The sequence below is a fragment of the Lynx rufus genome, unplaced genomic scaffold (genome assembly GCF_022079265.1).
Source record: "Lynx rufus isolate CCGP_SWC_20201006 ecotype Redwood Valley unplaced genomic scaffold, mLynRuf1.p SCAF_12, whole genome shotgun sequence".
Lineage (NCBI taxonomy): Eukaryota > Metazoa > Chordata > Mammalia > Carnivora > Felidae > Lynx > Lynx rufus.
The window spans coordinates 64,464,413-64,478,962 of NW_025814826.1; positions in this window are offsets into that span (position 1 = coordinate 64,464,413).

Genomic DNA, 14,550 nt, shown 5'->3' on the forward strand with positions numbered 1-14,550 from the left:
TCCTGGCCCGCTCTGCGTCCTGGGGGAGGGGGGGAACCCAGGTCCTTATTATTACATGCGGACCTGGAAGGCCGAGAGAACCTCTGTTGCCTGCCAGGATCTCCCCGGAAGAGGGGGGCGGGAGCCAGGTAGGTCTGAGGAGAAGCGAAGATTTGATCAACACAGTCAGCATTGCTAAGAGTCACTGCAAGGCGTCAGAAGGGTATTGAAGCAGGACCTAGGCGCCTCTCCTGTTTCAATTTTTGGAACACCATGAACTCTTGACTTTTGTCCGTTGCACCTCCACCACCTTCCAGAAGGCTTTCTTCTACTTTGTACTGGAATAGAAATAATGTTAACACTGGTTAGCTAACGAGCCAATCTTGTATCACATAGTTTCACTCCGCCCTTGTGGGGTTGGCCCTTAAAAGCCTGCCCTCTTCTGGGCTGATGGCTCAGAGCCTGGAGCCTGTTTCCGATTCTGTGTCTCCTTCTCTCTCTGCCCCTCCCCCGTTCATGCTCTGTCTCTCTCTGTCCCAAAAATAAATAAACGTTGAAAAAAAAAAATTAAAAAAAAAAAAAAAAGCGTGCCCTCTTCCCAGGAGCACACTTTGTAGACTTTTTGTCTCTGGGGTTGCAAATAAACACTTCTGGTTGTTTCACAGCCTCTCCTTGGTCCACAGAATACTTCCGGTTCCTTTTAATGCGCTTCCCAGCCTCTGAACAGGTGCTGGCCCAGGGGGTTCTTTTACATTTTCTTTCTGACCTCTGTTCCTAAAAATGGCCCAGGCAGGAGTAAATTGAACTAGATGAGAGCATGGTTTAATCTGGATGACCTCTTCCATCCTCCCCCCACCCAGTCAGACTCCTAAACTTCGGGGCATCTTTATTTGGCTGCTTGCTTGGTAGTATTTAATAAACAGGCAGTATGGGGCTCATTTGTGACCACCCAGGGAATTCTCAACAATCCAGCCCCATCCTTCTTCTCCTGTGTTATTTTCCAGCTGCCCGAAACAGTTCACTCCACACCTGGTTACTGAGCGCTGCTTGGTGCCCAGCAGAGTGTCAGGTGCAGGCTAAATGGAGCAGAGGAGGCATGCTGGTGAAACCAGACCCTGATGCGGGTTGCTGACGGGCTGAGACAGGTGCCCTGCTTATCAGAGGCACAGGTAAGGCGGAGAAGAGCGTGATGGCACATTCACTTCTCAGCTGTGACATGCCCAGTGTGTGCCCTGACCGACCATCCAGGTGCTGGGTGGATTTGTTACAGGTAGTAGAAACTAGGCCGGACCCCAAAGTGAAAGGCACGGGTAAGGCTTTTACCAGGGCTATAGCTCAAGCTACAGGGAGACAGAGCACCAAGAGACAGCGCTCAGGGGGCCTCCCAGACCAGAGCAGGGGGGATCCTGCACATCTCAGGTTCCCACACCCTCCCACTATGCTAATGAGGGAAGGGGGGGGGAAGCGCCTCCTCCCGATTGGTTGGAAAAGACCTAGTCCTGATTGGTCTATATTGGCAGGCAACTCAGGTAGCTCATTGATTGGTAGTTTTTGAGGCCCGGTCCTCTGTATCTGTGGGGTCATATGTTGGCAGCCTCCTGGTTCTGCTGTGTAGACAAGTAGTTTAACAATTACCCAACAGAAGGAGTCCCAGGTGCACAGAGTTTTACACTCGGGGCCTGTTCCCATGGTCTCTAACGGTCTCTAACCCCACGGGGGTTGCCTCTGCGCACCTTGGACGGGGAGGGGACAGAAAGCCGGGGCATTGGGTAGTGGCCCACCACATTGCATTACTGAGTTATCCTGAGCGCTGTGAAGGATGCAAGGTAGATAGGTGAGTCAGAGAATGAGCGGGGGAGCGAGCAAACTCTAGATTCCCTACTGAGGAGGCAGAGACTAAACAATGGGAGAAGCCTCCCCCTGGGCCCCTGTGTGAAGGAAGGAGGAGGCCCTGGAATTAGAGTTTGGGGGGAGGGGTGGCTGATGGCCAAGGGTCAGGTGGTTGGTGGGGGCTGGGGAGGTCTGCAGAGGCGTGTGGACTTGAGCTGAGGACCAGGAGTCCCTGAAGTGCTCTAGAGGGGCAGGAGCGAGGCCAGTGTGGGGCTTTGTACAGCCCCTGGGAGGTGGTGGGCTGGCAGACGTTGCGGAGGGAGGGAGCCCTAGGCTAGTCTGGAGGTGCCGGTTGGAACTTCAGCCCCCGCTTGTAACCACAGGTGAAAAGAAGTCTCTGACGGAGAGGGAGAAGGGACTGGAACTCAAGATTCCAGACACAGAGGACTACAAGATCGAGCTTTTCAATTTAGTTCCACATTTGTTGGGAAAGTGTACTAGAGTCAGACATTGGGGGTGCAAACTAGGTGCAGCAGGATGTGGGCGCTTGGGGAAATTAGCAAAGGCAGAGCTCACTGGCAGCCTGGGGCCTAAAGGGCCAGCAGGGGAGGGGGAGCCCTAGTCCCCAAATGTCAATTACTGATGCGGACAGAAAAAGACACAAGGAGGGAAGAATCATCAATTACAGGCCCTCACAGGGAAAGATACAGGTTGACTCTCCTACAAGAGAGGGCCCACCCCTGCCACTCCGTGGGTGAGAAACCTTATCACCCTGAACTCTTGCCTTTCTCCAGGGGACTTTGCTTCACATCAGCTCTCCCAGCTCCCTCCTCCTCTGCAAAATCATGCTCCCCATCCTGTGTGTGTTGGGCTTGCCTGTGGTTTTTCCATAGTTTGCATGTCCTGAGTTGCAATTCTCTGTTATTCCTGAATAAATCCACTTTTGCTGGTGTAATAACTGTTTTATGTTTAAGGTTAACACCCTGAAGGAAATAAGCATGTTTATTTTATTTTATGTGCTGTGAAAACCAAGGTCAAACGTGTCACCCATTGTTACAGGGCCTGAACTGGGGTGAACTGGGGAGAGCCTAGCCCAGATCAATGTGCTCATAGTTAACATGGCAGCATACACTTAAAAATTTATTAAGAGGGCAGATCTTGGGGTCACTGTTACCACAGCCAGATAACATTTCTAAAAATCTAAGCTAGCCCGGCATCTCTCTCTGTTCCCTCTTGGGTTTTGTGGTTCCTCAAAGCCCCTCGTGCTCTCTGACAGCGTATCTTATATTTGTGTTTGCTCTTTGTCTCCCCAGCCAGAAACGAGATCCAAGAGGGCGGGGAATTCTGTCATTGCTTCGCCCCCAGATCCTAGGACAGTGCCTGGCCCAGGCAGGGGAGAGCTGTTACACGGCCAACGTGGTCTCTGACTCGATGTCTCCTCCAGAGACTCCCCAGCTTCTCCAAGAGAGAGAGCAAAGTAATAATAAAAATTGTAACAGCAATAACAATTATAATATCAATAGCAACAGCCTTTGGGTAAGTACCTGTGTGCTAGGCACTCACACCCCGTATTCCTGAGGGGTGGTTCACCTGGCAGAGGTAGTTAGGTTCCTGTTTCGCCAGCCCACAACCAGAGGCTTGGAGGCGTTAAGGAATTGCCACCATGGTTCACCTGACTTCAAACCCAGTCTGTCTTCTTCCCCAAACTTGCTTTTCCTTCTATATCCCTGTCGTCAAAATGACTTGAGAAGTTTCCTATTAGTACGAAGATTCTCTAATTTCTGAAAATTAGTTGCAATTGTCTGCTAAGACATCAAACTGTGGTTTCCTGGCAACGCAGAATCTCCTCCTGCCGGATCTTGTGCCCTATTCCCTGCAGAATGATTCAAAAGACTGTGTCACTAGCTGATGGTGTGACCCTGCCCAATCCGCTTCATCAACTCCTGGGCTAGTTTCTTGCTGTGTGTGCAAACCCCGTGCCCTGGGCGTCCCTGCTTGCGAATCCTTACGTCAACGTCAGCAACGCCCCTCCTAAGACTCCCGGGCACCCAGGGTGAGTGGCTGCTTGTGACCTCAGAGTTTCCCCTCAGACATCATCTCCTTCATTAGCAGCACCTCAAGGGATAGACTTTCATTTTTCAGGTGAAGAAAGTGAGCTTCAGAGGTCAGTTTGTTCTGTCTCAGAACGAGTAAAAGGCTGAGCCCTTCGCTGATTTTGAAATCAAGTAAATGGAGAGCAGTGATCAAAGACGGCCAGAAGTAACATCGATAAAAATGACAGCAAGGGGCGCCTGGGTGGCGCAGTCGGTTGAGCGTCCGACTTCAGCCAGGTCACGATCTCGTGGTCCGTGAGTTCGAGCCCCGCGTCGGGCTCCGGGCTGATGGCTCAGAGCCTGGAGCCTGTTTCCGATTCTGTGTCTCCCTCTCTCTCTGCCCCTCCCCCGTTGATGCTCTGTCTCTCTCTGTCCCAAAAATAAATAAATGTTGAAGAATTCCATTAAAAAGAAATGACAGCAATTATACTTCCAAGATGTGTTATTTACCAGCAAAGATATTTTCCCAAGAGTGTTCAAATCAGCATTATTTATAAACGTAAAAAATTGGCCGTAGTCAAAATGTCCAGCCCGAGGGGATCGGTGAAACAAAGGATTGGGAAGTTACCCAAATGGTGATACAGGGTTGTGTTCATTACCACGGGGTGATGCCCGTGCTGTGCTGGTAAATGGGAAAAATAAAACAGATCACGAAAGTGGGGCTCCCCATTTCTCTCTGCAAAAATCTTGATTGAAGAGATTTCTTCTGTAGCTTTCCTAATATTTCTTACTCATTTGAAATATTTTGTCGGCACAGACACAGACACAGCCGACTCTCTAAAATGAGAACAGACTCCTTACACAACCCAGGCTGTGGCTTCCTTCTTTTTCACCCAACCCTACATCTTGGGCACCTGTCAAGGTCGGTTCCTTCAGACCTACCTTATTCTGCTAATGGCCACCTTCCATTCCCTGTTGGCACTCCTGTCCCTCCAATATTCGATGCCCATCACACGGCAGACAACATGTGAGGACGTGCATCCCTAAGCTGACTGTGCGGAAGGACTCCCACTTCCTTCAGAGTTCCTCATTTGATAGATGGTTATGTCCACCTCTTTCTTCCGTTATGACAGGCTGCAATAAACATCCTCGTATGCGTATCTCACTCTGTGCTTACCTGCGTTTATTTATGGGAGGGGTGCTAGAAGCGGCCCACGTGGTCAAAGGATAATTTAAATTTTGATAGATACATTTTTCTTGGATATCTTAGTTGTTTAGAGCCTGAGAAAGAAATATGGACTTTTATCCTGTGCAGAGCAAAAGCCACAGGGGCTTTGCAGATGCGAGGCTGATTTATAAACTTCTGTTTTAGGGAAGGGGGGAGAGTAAGGGAGTCACAGGTACGAAGCATCTACGATCTGCTCTGTGCTTTCATAGGTGGTCGGACCGAGGCGAAAGCCGTCTCTGTCATTGCTCAGAGGACATGTGACGCGTGCTCCTTAAAGATGCCTGATATGAATGAATGCGTGACTACACCGAAGATGATGTTATCCTCTCATCTTGTAAAGATGAGAAAATGGGAGCATGGAGAGGTGTAAGTCTCGCTCGCCGCCCCGCTGCCAGGGAGTTCTCGCTGCTACCCGAGGGGCAATCCGTGTCCACACGTGGGCGGCCTGGAGGATGAGGAAACGGGGCCCAGGAGGCCAGCGAGGATGGATGGCTCCCAGTGTTGCCATCTGTGATGGATGCCTGTGCAACGAGAGCTAGAAATGCAGGACAGAGAAATAATGAGTGTCTGCGCTTTCCAAAGACGGTCCCAACTACATAGGGCAGCATTATCTGTCCCTGTTGTTCAAGAAAAACAAATCCACGTCCCTAAATTACATGCCTCTCTATATTATAGGGATTGCACATCTTCCCCCATCTGCTCGGCAAGCACCCTTTGTACTGGGCCTCTGCTCAGCAGTATCAGTTATGTTGACAAACTGCCTGTGCACACATGCCCGGCCTGGCTTTGCACTCACCCACCTTTGCTGAGGGTGGGAAAGGCCCCTACAAATATTTACAGCGTGAGACTAGGCTGGGGTGGGGGGTTGCACATCCCGGACCAGCCCAGACCTCAGGCTGCCCGGACAAGGAAAGACTTGGAAGGGCCTGGTTTTGTTTCCCCTGGTGGGGGTGGGATGGGGGGGTAGAGAAGGGGGACTCTGTACATAGTCTCAGAGGGAGGCCTTCCTATCAGAATATCAGCCCCTTGGGGCGCCTGGGTGGCTCAGTGGGTTAAGCGTCCGACTTCGGCCCAGGTCATGATCTCACGGTTTGTGGGTTCGAGCCCCGTGTCATGTCGGGCTTCGCACTGGCGGTGCAGAGCCTGCTTGGGATTCTTTCTCTCTCTCTTCTTCTCTCTCTCTGCCCCTCCCCCACTTATGCTCCCTCTTTCAAAAATAAATAAACTTCAAAAAAATTAAAAAAAAAGAAAGAATGTCAAACTCTTGAGGGACACAGGCAGAGAGTTTAGAGACTTGACCTTGACTCCCTGTCCTGTCACTTATATGGCCGCCTTACTTTGGACAACATGCCCACCATCATCCCAGGCCTTTATCTCGGCACCTGTAACACGGGGTCAAGGATGTAGTTCAAGCATCACTACAGTGTACATGGTGAAATTAGCCACAAGTGCTGGCACTTTGTAGGCGCTCAGAAAAGGTCACCATGGCCCCCTCAGAGAGCCCTGCGGTCTTAGACGAGCTGTCCACACGCGGGGGCCTGCCGCACTGGGGCATTTGGGCTCGGAGAGTACGTGCAGGCAGGCCTTGCTAACACCAGGAAAGGCAGCTCTATGAGGGATCGGGGTCTGCTCCTGGCCCAGTCCCTGCTGCCCACGAGGCACCTACACTCCTTGCCCTGTCTGGCTCGGGGGCAGGTGTGTGCCAGAAAGCTGCCGTTCAGACTTTGCGCTCATTCAGTTTCATACAATCTGTTGTTACTTTATTGTGGCACTCAGACCCCTTGAAACACTGCTTTCCTTTAACTTCGCTTTTATGTGACCCCTTTTTTTACATGGTCAAATGGGGGAGGGGAGGGGTTCCTACCTGCCTTAGGTAGATTTTTAATTGTGTTTGACTTTCTATTTTTTAAATACCTTTTTTAGAGCTCTTTTAGATTCACAGAAAACTTGGTAGGAAAGTCCCAGAGGTTGCCCATGTAGCCCCCGCCCCACACATGCCCATAGGCTCCCTGTTGATCAGCGTCCCCCACCAGACGGCTGCATTTGTTACAACTAATGGACCTACATGGACGCATCGTTGTCACCCAGAGTCTATAATTTACATCAGGGTTCGCTGTTGGTCTTATACACCCTATGGGTTTGGATGTATAATGGCATGTATCCATCATGATAATTTTGCACAGAGTATTTCCAGCGCCTTGAAATCCCCTGTGCTACCCATTCATCATCCCCTTCACCCCTGGCAACCACTGATCTTTTCACTGTCTCCATAATTACCTTTTCCATAATATTATATACTTAGAATCATACAGTGTGTCGTCTTTCCAGATTGGCTTCTTTCACTAGTAATATGCGGTGAAGCATCCTCTGTGTCTTCTTGTGGCTTGATGATGCATTTCTTTCTAGAGCCAAACAATATCCCATTGTTCAGATGGACCACAGTTTATTAACCCACTCAGCTCCTGAAGGACATCTTGATTGCTTCCGAATATTGGCTATTATGAACAAAGGTACTCTGAATATCCATGTGTAGGTTTTTGTGTGGGTGTAAATTGTCAGCTCCTTTGGGTAAACACCAAGGTGTTACCTCCCCCTCCCCTCCCCCCCACCCCACCATAGGGCAAGAGTACGTTTGGTTTTATAAGAAGCTGCCAAACTTCTCCCAAAGAGGCTGTACCATTCTGCAAGAAAGGAGGGTTCCCGGTGCTTCACATCTGCACCAGCATGTGGTGTTGTCCATGCCTGGATTTTGACCATTCTGGTAGGTGGTAGTGTTACTCTGTTGTCGTTTTCGTTTGGATTTCCCTGGCGACGTATGATAGGGCACATCTTTTTTGTTTTTAGGTTTATTTATGTATGTATCTATTATGTTAATTTGTTTTTGAAAGAAAGAGACAGAGACAGACAGAGTGTGAGTCGGGGAGGGGCAGAGAGAGAGGGAGACACAGAATCAGAAGCAGGCTCCAGGCCCTGAGCAGTCAACACAGAGTCCGACGCGGGGCTTGAACTCACAGACCATGAGATCGTGACCTGAGCCGAAGCCGGACGCTTAACCCACTGAGCCACCAGGCACCCCTATATATTTATTTTGAGAGAGAGAGAGTGTGTAGAAGTGGGGAAGGGGCAGAGAGTGAGAGAGAATCCCAAGCAGGCTCTGCATCACCAGCACAGAGCCCGATGCAGGGCTTGAACTCTTGAACCATGAGATCATGACCTGAGCCAAAGTCAGCCGGGCACATCTTTTTATGTGCTTGCTTGCCGTTTGTGTATCTTCCCTGGCGAGGTGCCTCTTAAGGTCTTTGACACAGTTTTTATTTTTTTTTTCAACGTTTATTTATTTTTGGGACAGAGAGAGACAGAGCATGAACGGGGGAGGGGCAGAGAGAGAGGGAGACACAGAATCGGAAACAGGCTCCAGGCTCTGAGCCATCAGCCCAGAGCCCGACGCGGGGCTCGAACTCACGGACCGCGAGATCGTGACCTGGCTGAAGTCGGACGCTTAACCGACTGCGCCACCCAGGCGCCCCGACACAGTTTTTAAATCAGTTGTGTTTTTCTTATTGTTGAGTTTTTTTAAGAGTTGTTTGTATATTTTGGATCACAGTCCTTTATCAGATGTGACTTTGGCAAATATTTCCTCCCACTCTCTGGTGTGTCTTCTCATTCTCTTCACGTGGTCTTTTGCAGAGTAGAAGTTTTTTCATTGTTTTAAATTCAGCTTTATTTATTTATTTATTTATTTTAATATAACTTATGTCAAACTGGCTTCCATACAACACCCAATGCTCATCCCAACAAGGTTTTAATTTTAATAAGGTCCAGCTTCTCAATGATTCCTCTCATGGATCGTGTCTTTGGGGTTGTGTTTAAAATAGCATCGCCATACTCGGGGTCATCCAGGTGTTCTCCTGTATTCTCTTCTGGAAGCTTTATAGTTTGAAGTATACATTTAGGTGTATGATGCATTCTGAGTTAATTTCTGTGAAAGGTCTGTGTCTAGATTTGGGTTTTTTTGCACGTGGCCATCCATTGGTTCCAGCCCCGCGATTGATCCACTGTGTTGCCTCTGCTCCTGTGTCAAAGATCTGGTGACTATATCTATGTGAGTCTCTTTCTGGGCTCTCTATTCTGTTCCACTGATCTATGTGTTGGGTTTTTCCCCCCCAAAACCACACTGTTTTGAGTGCAGTAGCTTTACAGTAGTCTTGAACTTGGGTGGTATCAGTTCTCCAACTTTGTTCTTCACTGTTGTGTTGGGTCTTCTGGATCTTTCACCTCTTTATATACACTTCAGATAAGTTTTATTTTTATAGCAACTTGAAAAATTTCACTTGCGGCTATGTCTTATGTTGTTAAAATGCATTTATAACCAGAGACACACTCACACGTACTTTATATAAAATCAAATACATTAGTGAGATGTGTTCCAAGTTTTCTTCACGAATGGGGTGCTTCTTGGAGAACACCATGCTGGGACATCAGAGCTAGAAAAAGCATCTACAACTGCAGGCAACTTGTTTTCGATTTTAATGGGCTTCAGACTTGGCTGAGATGCCCTAGAGATTCTGGCTCAGAGATCTGGGGTAAAACCCCGTCATCTGCTTTTTGACAGAATCCCTGCCTGGCTCTGATGCCTGATCCCTTGGACCACGCTTGGAGAAAACATGCACCAGTTTATCTTTCCCTTTATAGATACGGAAGCTGATGTTGGAGAGGGACGTGCCCTGCCCCAGCTCAGAGGGCTGGGAAGTGGCAGCTGACCCTGGGAAGCAGGGCTTGGCCTCCGGGTTTACAGAGTGAACGCCCAGTGCCTCGTCCCTTCTCTTAGCTCCGTGGCTCTGGAACATCCTTCCAGAGCTTCCTCCCCATCTGTCCTCGCTGCCAATTGCCCTCTGAAGTTTCTTCTTCGCTTCTACCAGTAGTGGCTCACGGAGGACCAATGGTTATTCTTCCCGGATAACTAATGTTTTTTGCAACAGAAGCCTTCTGAGGGCCAAAACCTAACCATCAGACTTACACCCCCCTGCCCACCCTGACCCTCCTTTGGGGGGGTCCTTGCTATTTGTCTGTGTTTCTCTTTATCAGTGGTTCCAGATTCAGAATCACCTGGGAAATTTTATTTTTTAATATATATTTTTTAAGATATATTTATTTATTTTGAGAGGGAGGAGAGAGAGAGAGAGAGAGAGAGAGAAGGGGAGGGGCAGAGAGAGAGGGAGAGAGAATCCCAAGTAGGTTCTGCACCATCAGCACAGAGCCCGATGCAGGGCTCAATCCCACCACTGTGGGATCCTGACCTGAGCTGAAATCAATAGTCGGACACTCAACCGACTGAGCCACCCAGGTGCCCCTCACCGGGGAAATTTTAAAAGCGATCCAAAGGCTCCAGCCCCCACAGTTCCGATTTAGAAGGTCTGACTCGCTTGAACCTCACAACAATCTCGACAGTTATGAGAAATTGGGGGCTCACAGAGGTTGAGCCATTCCAAGCTCCCACCTCTGGAGAGTCAGAATTTGAGCCTAGATCTTTAGATTTTGAGTTCTGATATACATCGGAGGCCACCACACACACGGAAGGAGTTTCATTTTAGGGGGAAAAAATGGCTAGGAGACACAGGCTGGAGGTGGGGCCCGGTGTCTGCACCAGAGCCACCGCAAGAGGGTCAGCTGGCGTGGAAGTCCCTGCAGACTTAGGGCCAGGACCAAGCTGAGTCTGCACAGGGAGGTGGAGGCCAGGGGCAGGGAGAGCTGCAGGGGCAGGGGCAGGGCAGGCTGGCTGGGCACGAGCCCACCGAGCCCACCAGGAGCAGGAGGTGGGTCAGACAGGAGATGAAAGCAGGGGAAGTCATAGGGAGCAATGAGCAGGTCCGGTCAGGGACCCAGGAATGAGATGCTTCCAATCTGGGAGAAAACATGCTGCCGGGAACGCCTTTTCTAAAGCAAGGTCAGTGGCACTGCTTCCCAACCCAGGCCACGTAGAGCATTTCCTGGGCCTGTGGCTCTCCCAACCCCCAGCTGCCCTCCCCCCACCGGCTTCTATTTCTGCAGTCCTGTCCCCTTCCCAATACAGCACCTTTCTTTTCCTCTGATCCAAGATGTACTCAACAGGTCAACCTTGGAAATGACCTTCAGATTCAAAGCTGGTAGGATGAGGCCAAAGCCGGAGGGGAGGAGCCGTGGGAAAGTGGAGGCCCCACAACCACAGGGTGGACCCTGTCTTCCATGCCCAAGGCAAGACGTGCCCCCCCATCTTTTCTTCATACCTAAAGGCGCCCTTCTGTATCCAGATACAATACAGTGAATAAGGCCGGGATTCCCGGCCAGGATTCCAGGCGGAGTGGGGCATTCATGCATTGTGTGGGCCATAATGGGGGTTTTCGGTGGGCCACGGGCCTCACAGCATGAGAGTTCACACAGCTAAAGACACTTTGTTGGGGAGGAGGCAGGGTTCCTGGGACTTTCTCAGAAAACAGTGACACAGACAGCCTCTGCCCTCAGAACAGGCCCTTCACGAATGCCGGGCTGGCCGGGGCCTGGACCTACGGCAGCTTCTGAGAAGAGACCCTGCCCAGGGCGGCTCGTGAGCTCTCAGAGCCCCGAGGCAGGGTCCCTATGGGGCAGCTGCCAGGGCCAGATGACGCAGGAAGCCTGAGCAACCTTCCCAATTTCACACCCACTCTCTGATCTGGCCCTCTTTCCACGTCTGTAAAACGAGAATTAGAATACAGTCCTCCCAGTTCCCTTTCAACTTTAAAATATTCTGTTCAGGATTAGCTCATAATATGAAGGATTTAGTGCAAAATGAAAATACATGATGCCTTGTTCAAAAAAGTGCTGTCAAAAGTACTGAAAGATAAAAGGTTTTGTTTTTGTTTTCGTTTTTGTTTTTATTCCTTCCATGGTCCCTCTCTCCAGTTTTCATTGTGGCTTTTTATTTGCTAGTTAATGCCATTCTAAGTAGAGAAAAATAGAATTTTACATTGCTGGCATGAATTTGACCAGCCATCTTTATATTGTGCAAGGCCGGTTTTCAATGCAAATGTAAGAGCATTTAACTTAGATGCAGAATTACCAAAATTACAGGATTCGTGTTGTGTAGCTTGTTACATGCATATGCATTTTGATCTTACCAGATAATGGAGATGTTACACAAAAGTAACTTGACCGCTTCTCACATATGGATACGTGCACATTCACAACACACCCCACCTTCTGCTTACCTACAAGCAGAGAGCAGAGAGAAGGGACCTTGCTTTGTCCAGTCTATTATTTGTCTCACATTTCATCATGTTTCACATCCATGCTTGATCCAAACAGGGACGTAACAGAAACCAGAAAAGATGGGACAGAGTTCCTTGCTTGTTCTAGTCTTAGAATTCCAGTGCCTTCCTTTGTGTTGGAAGCAAGTTCTACCCACCCCCCTCTCCCTTGTCACAGGTGAAGTGCACTTACCTTGGGCTCCCTCTGAGTCTCATTGAACCCCAAGAGCTCTGGGGTCCCCTGCATCTCTGTGCTTGTGGGCCATTGAAGAGCAAGGGTGGGATGCATTGTACACATCTTCTGTGTTTATGCACCTGCTCCATCGTCCCATGACACTTCACTTACAAAACACAAGTTCTACAATAGAATTGCTAAACATGTTGAGATGGGGACAGCAGAGCCAAACCAAGCATGAGGCTGTATTAGTCAGGGGCTTCCAGAGAAACAGAACCAGTAAAATTCTCTCTCTCTCCCTCTCTTTCTATCTCTCTCCCCATGTCTCTTCTATGTATCTATATATCTATGTATCTATGTATCTATCTATCTTTGTATCTATGTATCCGTCTATGTATCTATGTATCTATCATCTGTCTATATATCTTTGTGTCTATGGATCTATGTATCTGTGTATCTGTCTATGTATCTATGTATCTATCTATCGTCTGTCTCTATATATTTGTGTCTATGTATCTATGTATGTATCTAGGTATCTATCTAGGTATCTGTATCTATCTATCTGTCTATCTATCATCTATATATCTTTGTATCTATGTATCTGTGTATCTGTCTATGTATCTATGTATCATCTGTCTATGTATCTTTGTGTCTAGGTATGTATGTATCTATCTATGTATCTAATGTATCTATATGTATCTATGTATCTATCATCTATCTCTATATCTCTGTATCTCTGTATCTATGTATCTGTGTATCTATCTATGTATCTATGTATCTATCTATCGTCTGTCTATATATCTTTGTGTCTGTGTATCTATGTATCTATCTATCTTTGTATCTATGTATCCGTCTATGTATCTATCATCTGTCTATATATCTTTGTGTCTATGGATCTATGTATCTGTGTATCTATGTATCTATGTATCTATCTATCTATCGTCTGTCTCTATATTTTTGTGTCTATGTATCTATGTATGTATCTAGGTATCTATCTAGGTATCTGTATCTATCTATCTATCTATCTAGCTATCATCTATATATCTTTGTATCTATGTATCTGTGTATCTGTCTATGTATCTATGTATCATCTGTCTATATATCTTTGTGTCTATGTATGTATGTATCTATCTATGTATCTAATGTATCTATGTATGTATCTATGTATCTATCATCTATCTATATATCTCTGTATCTCTGTATCTATGTATCTGTGTATCTCTCTATGTATCTATGTATCTATCTATCATCTGTCTATATATCTTTGTGTCTGTGTATCTATGTATCTACTTATCCATGTATCTATGTATCTGTCATCTATCTACCTCCCTATCTATCTACCTATCTATTATCTATCTTTCATCTATCTATCTATCTATCTAGAACACTCATCTGTTATGGGGACTGACAGCTCTCATGATCTGCTGTCTGAAGCTGGAGACCAACTCAGGAAACCCTGCAGTGTAGCTCCAGTCCAAGGGCAGGAGAAGACCAATGCTTCAGCTCAAGGAGTCAGGCAGAGGGCGAATTCTCCCTTCCTCTTCCTTTTTGTTCTAATGAGACCCTCAGTGGATTGGACGATGCCCATCCACACTAGAGAGGGCCATCTTAGTCCATTGATTCAAATGTTAATCTCTTCTAGGAACACCCTTGAAGACATCCACAGAATGATGTTTAACTAGGTACCTGGGGTCTGGTGGCCCAGTCAGATGGATACATAAAACTACCCATCCCAGAGGCCCTTCTGAGCTGGGGCACATGAGGGCACAGTCTTCACCCAAGGAGGGGACACTGCTGGCCGCCCCCATCACCACCACTTCCCAGCAGGCGTTACCCAATTCTGCCTGGATCAGAACCTTCCACACAGGCGGGTAGAGCGAAGACACAGGTATCTACCTTCTGTTGGGAGACCTTAGGCGGGAGCCTCCTCCTCCTGCTTGTGTGCAATGGGCCCTGAGGCTGCTGCAGGGGACTGTCGTGAGAGTTACAGCACTGAGGCTAGACTCTGTGAGCCTCAGTTTCCTCCTCTGGGAGGAGGAAATAACT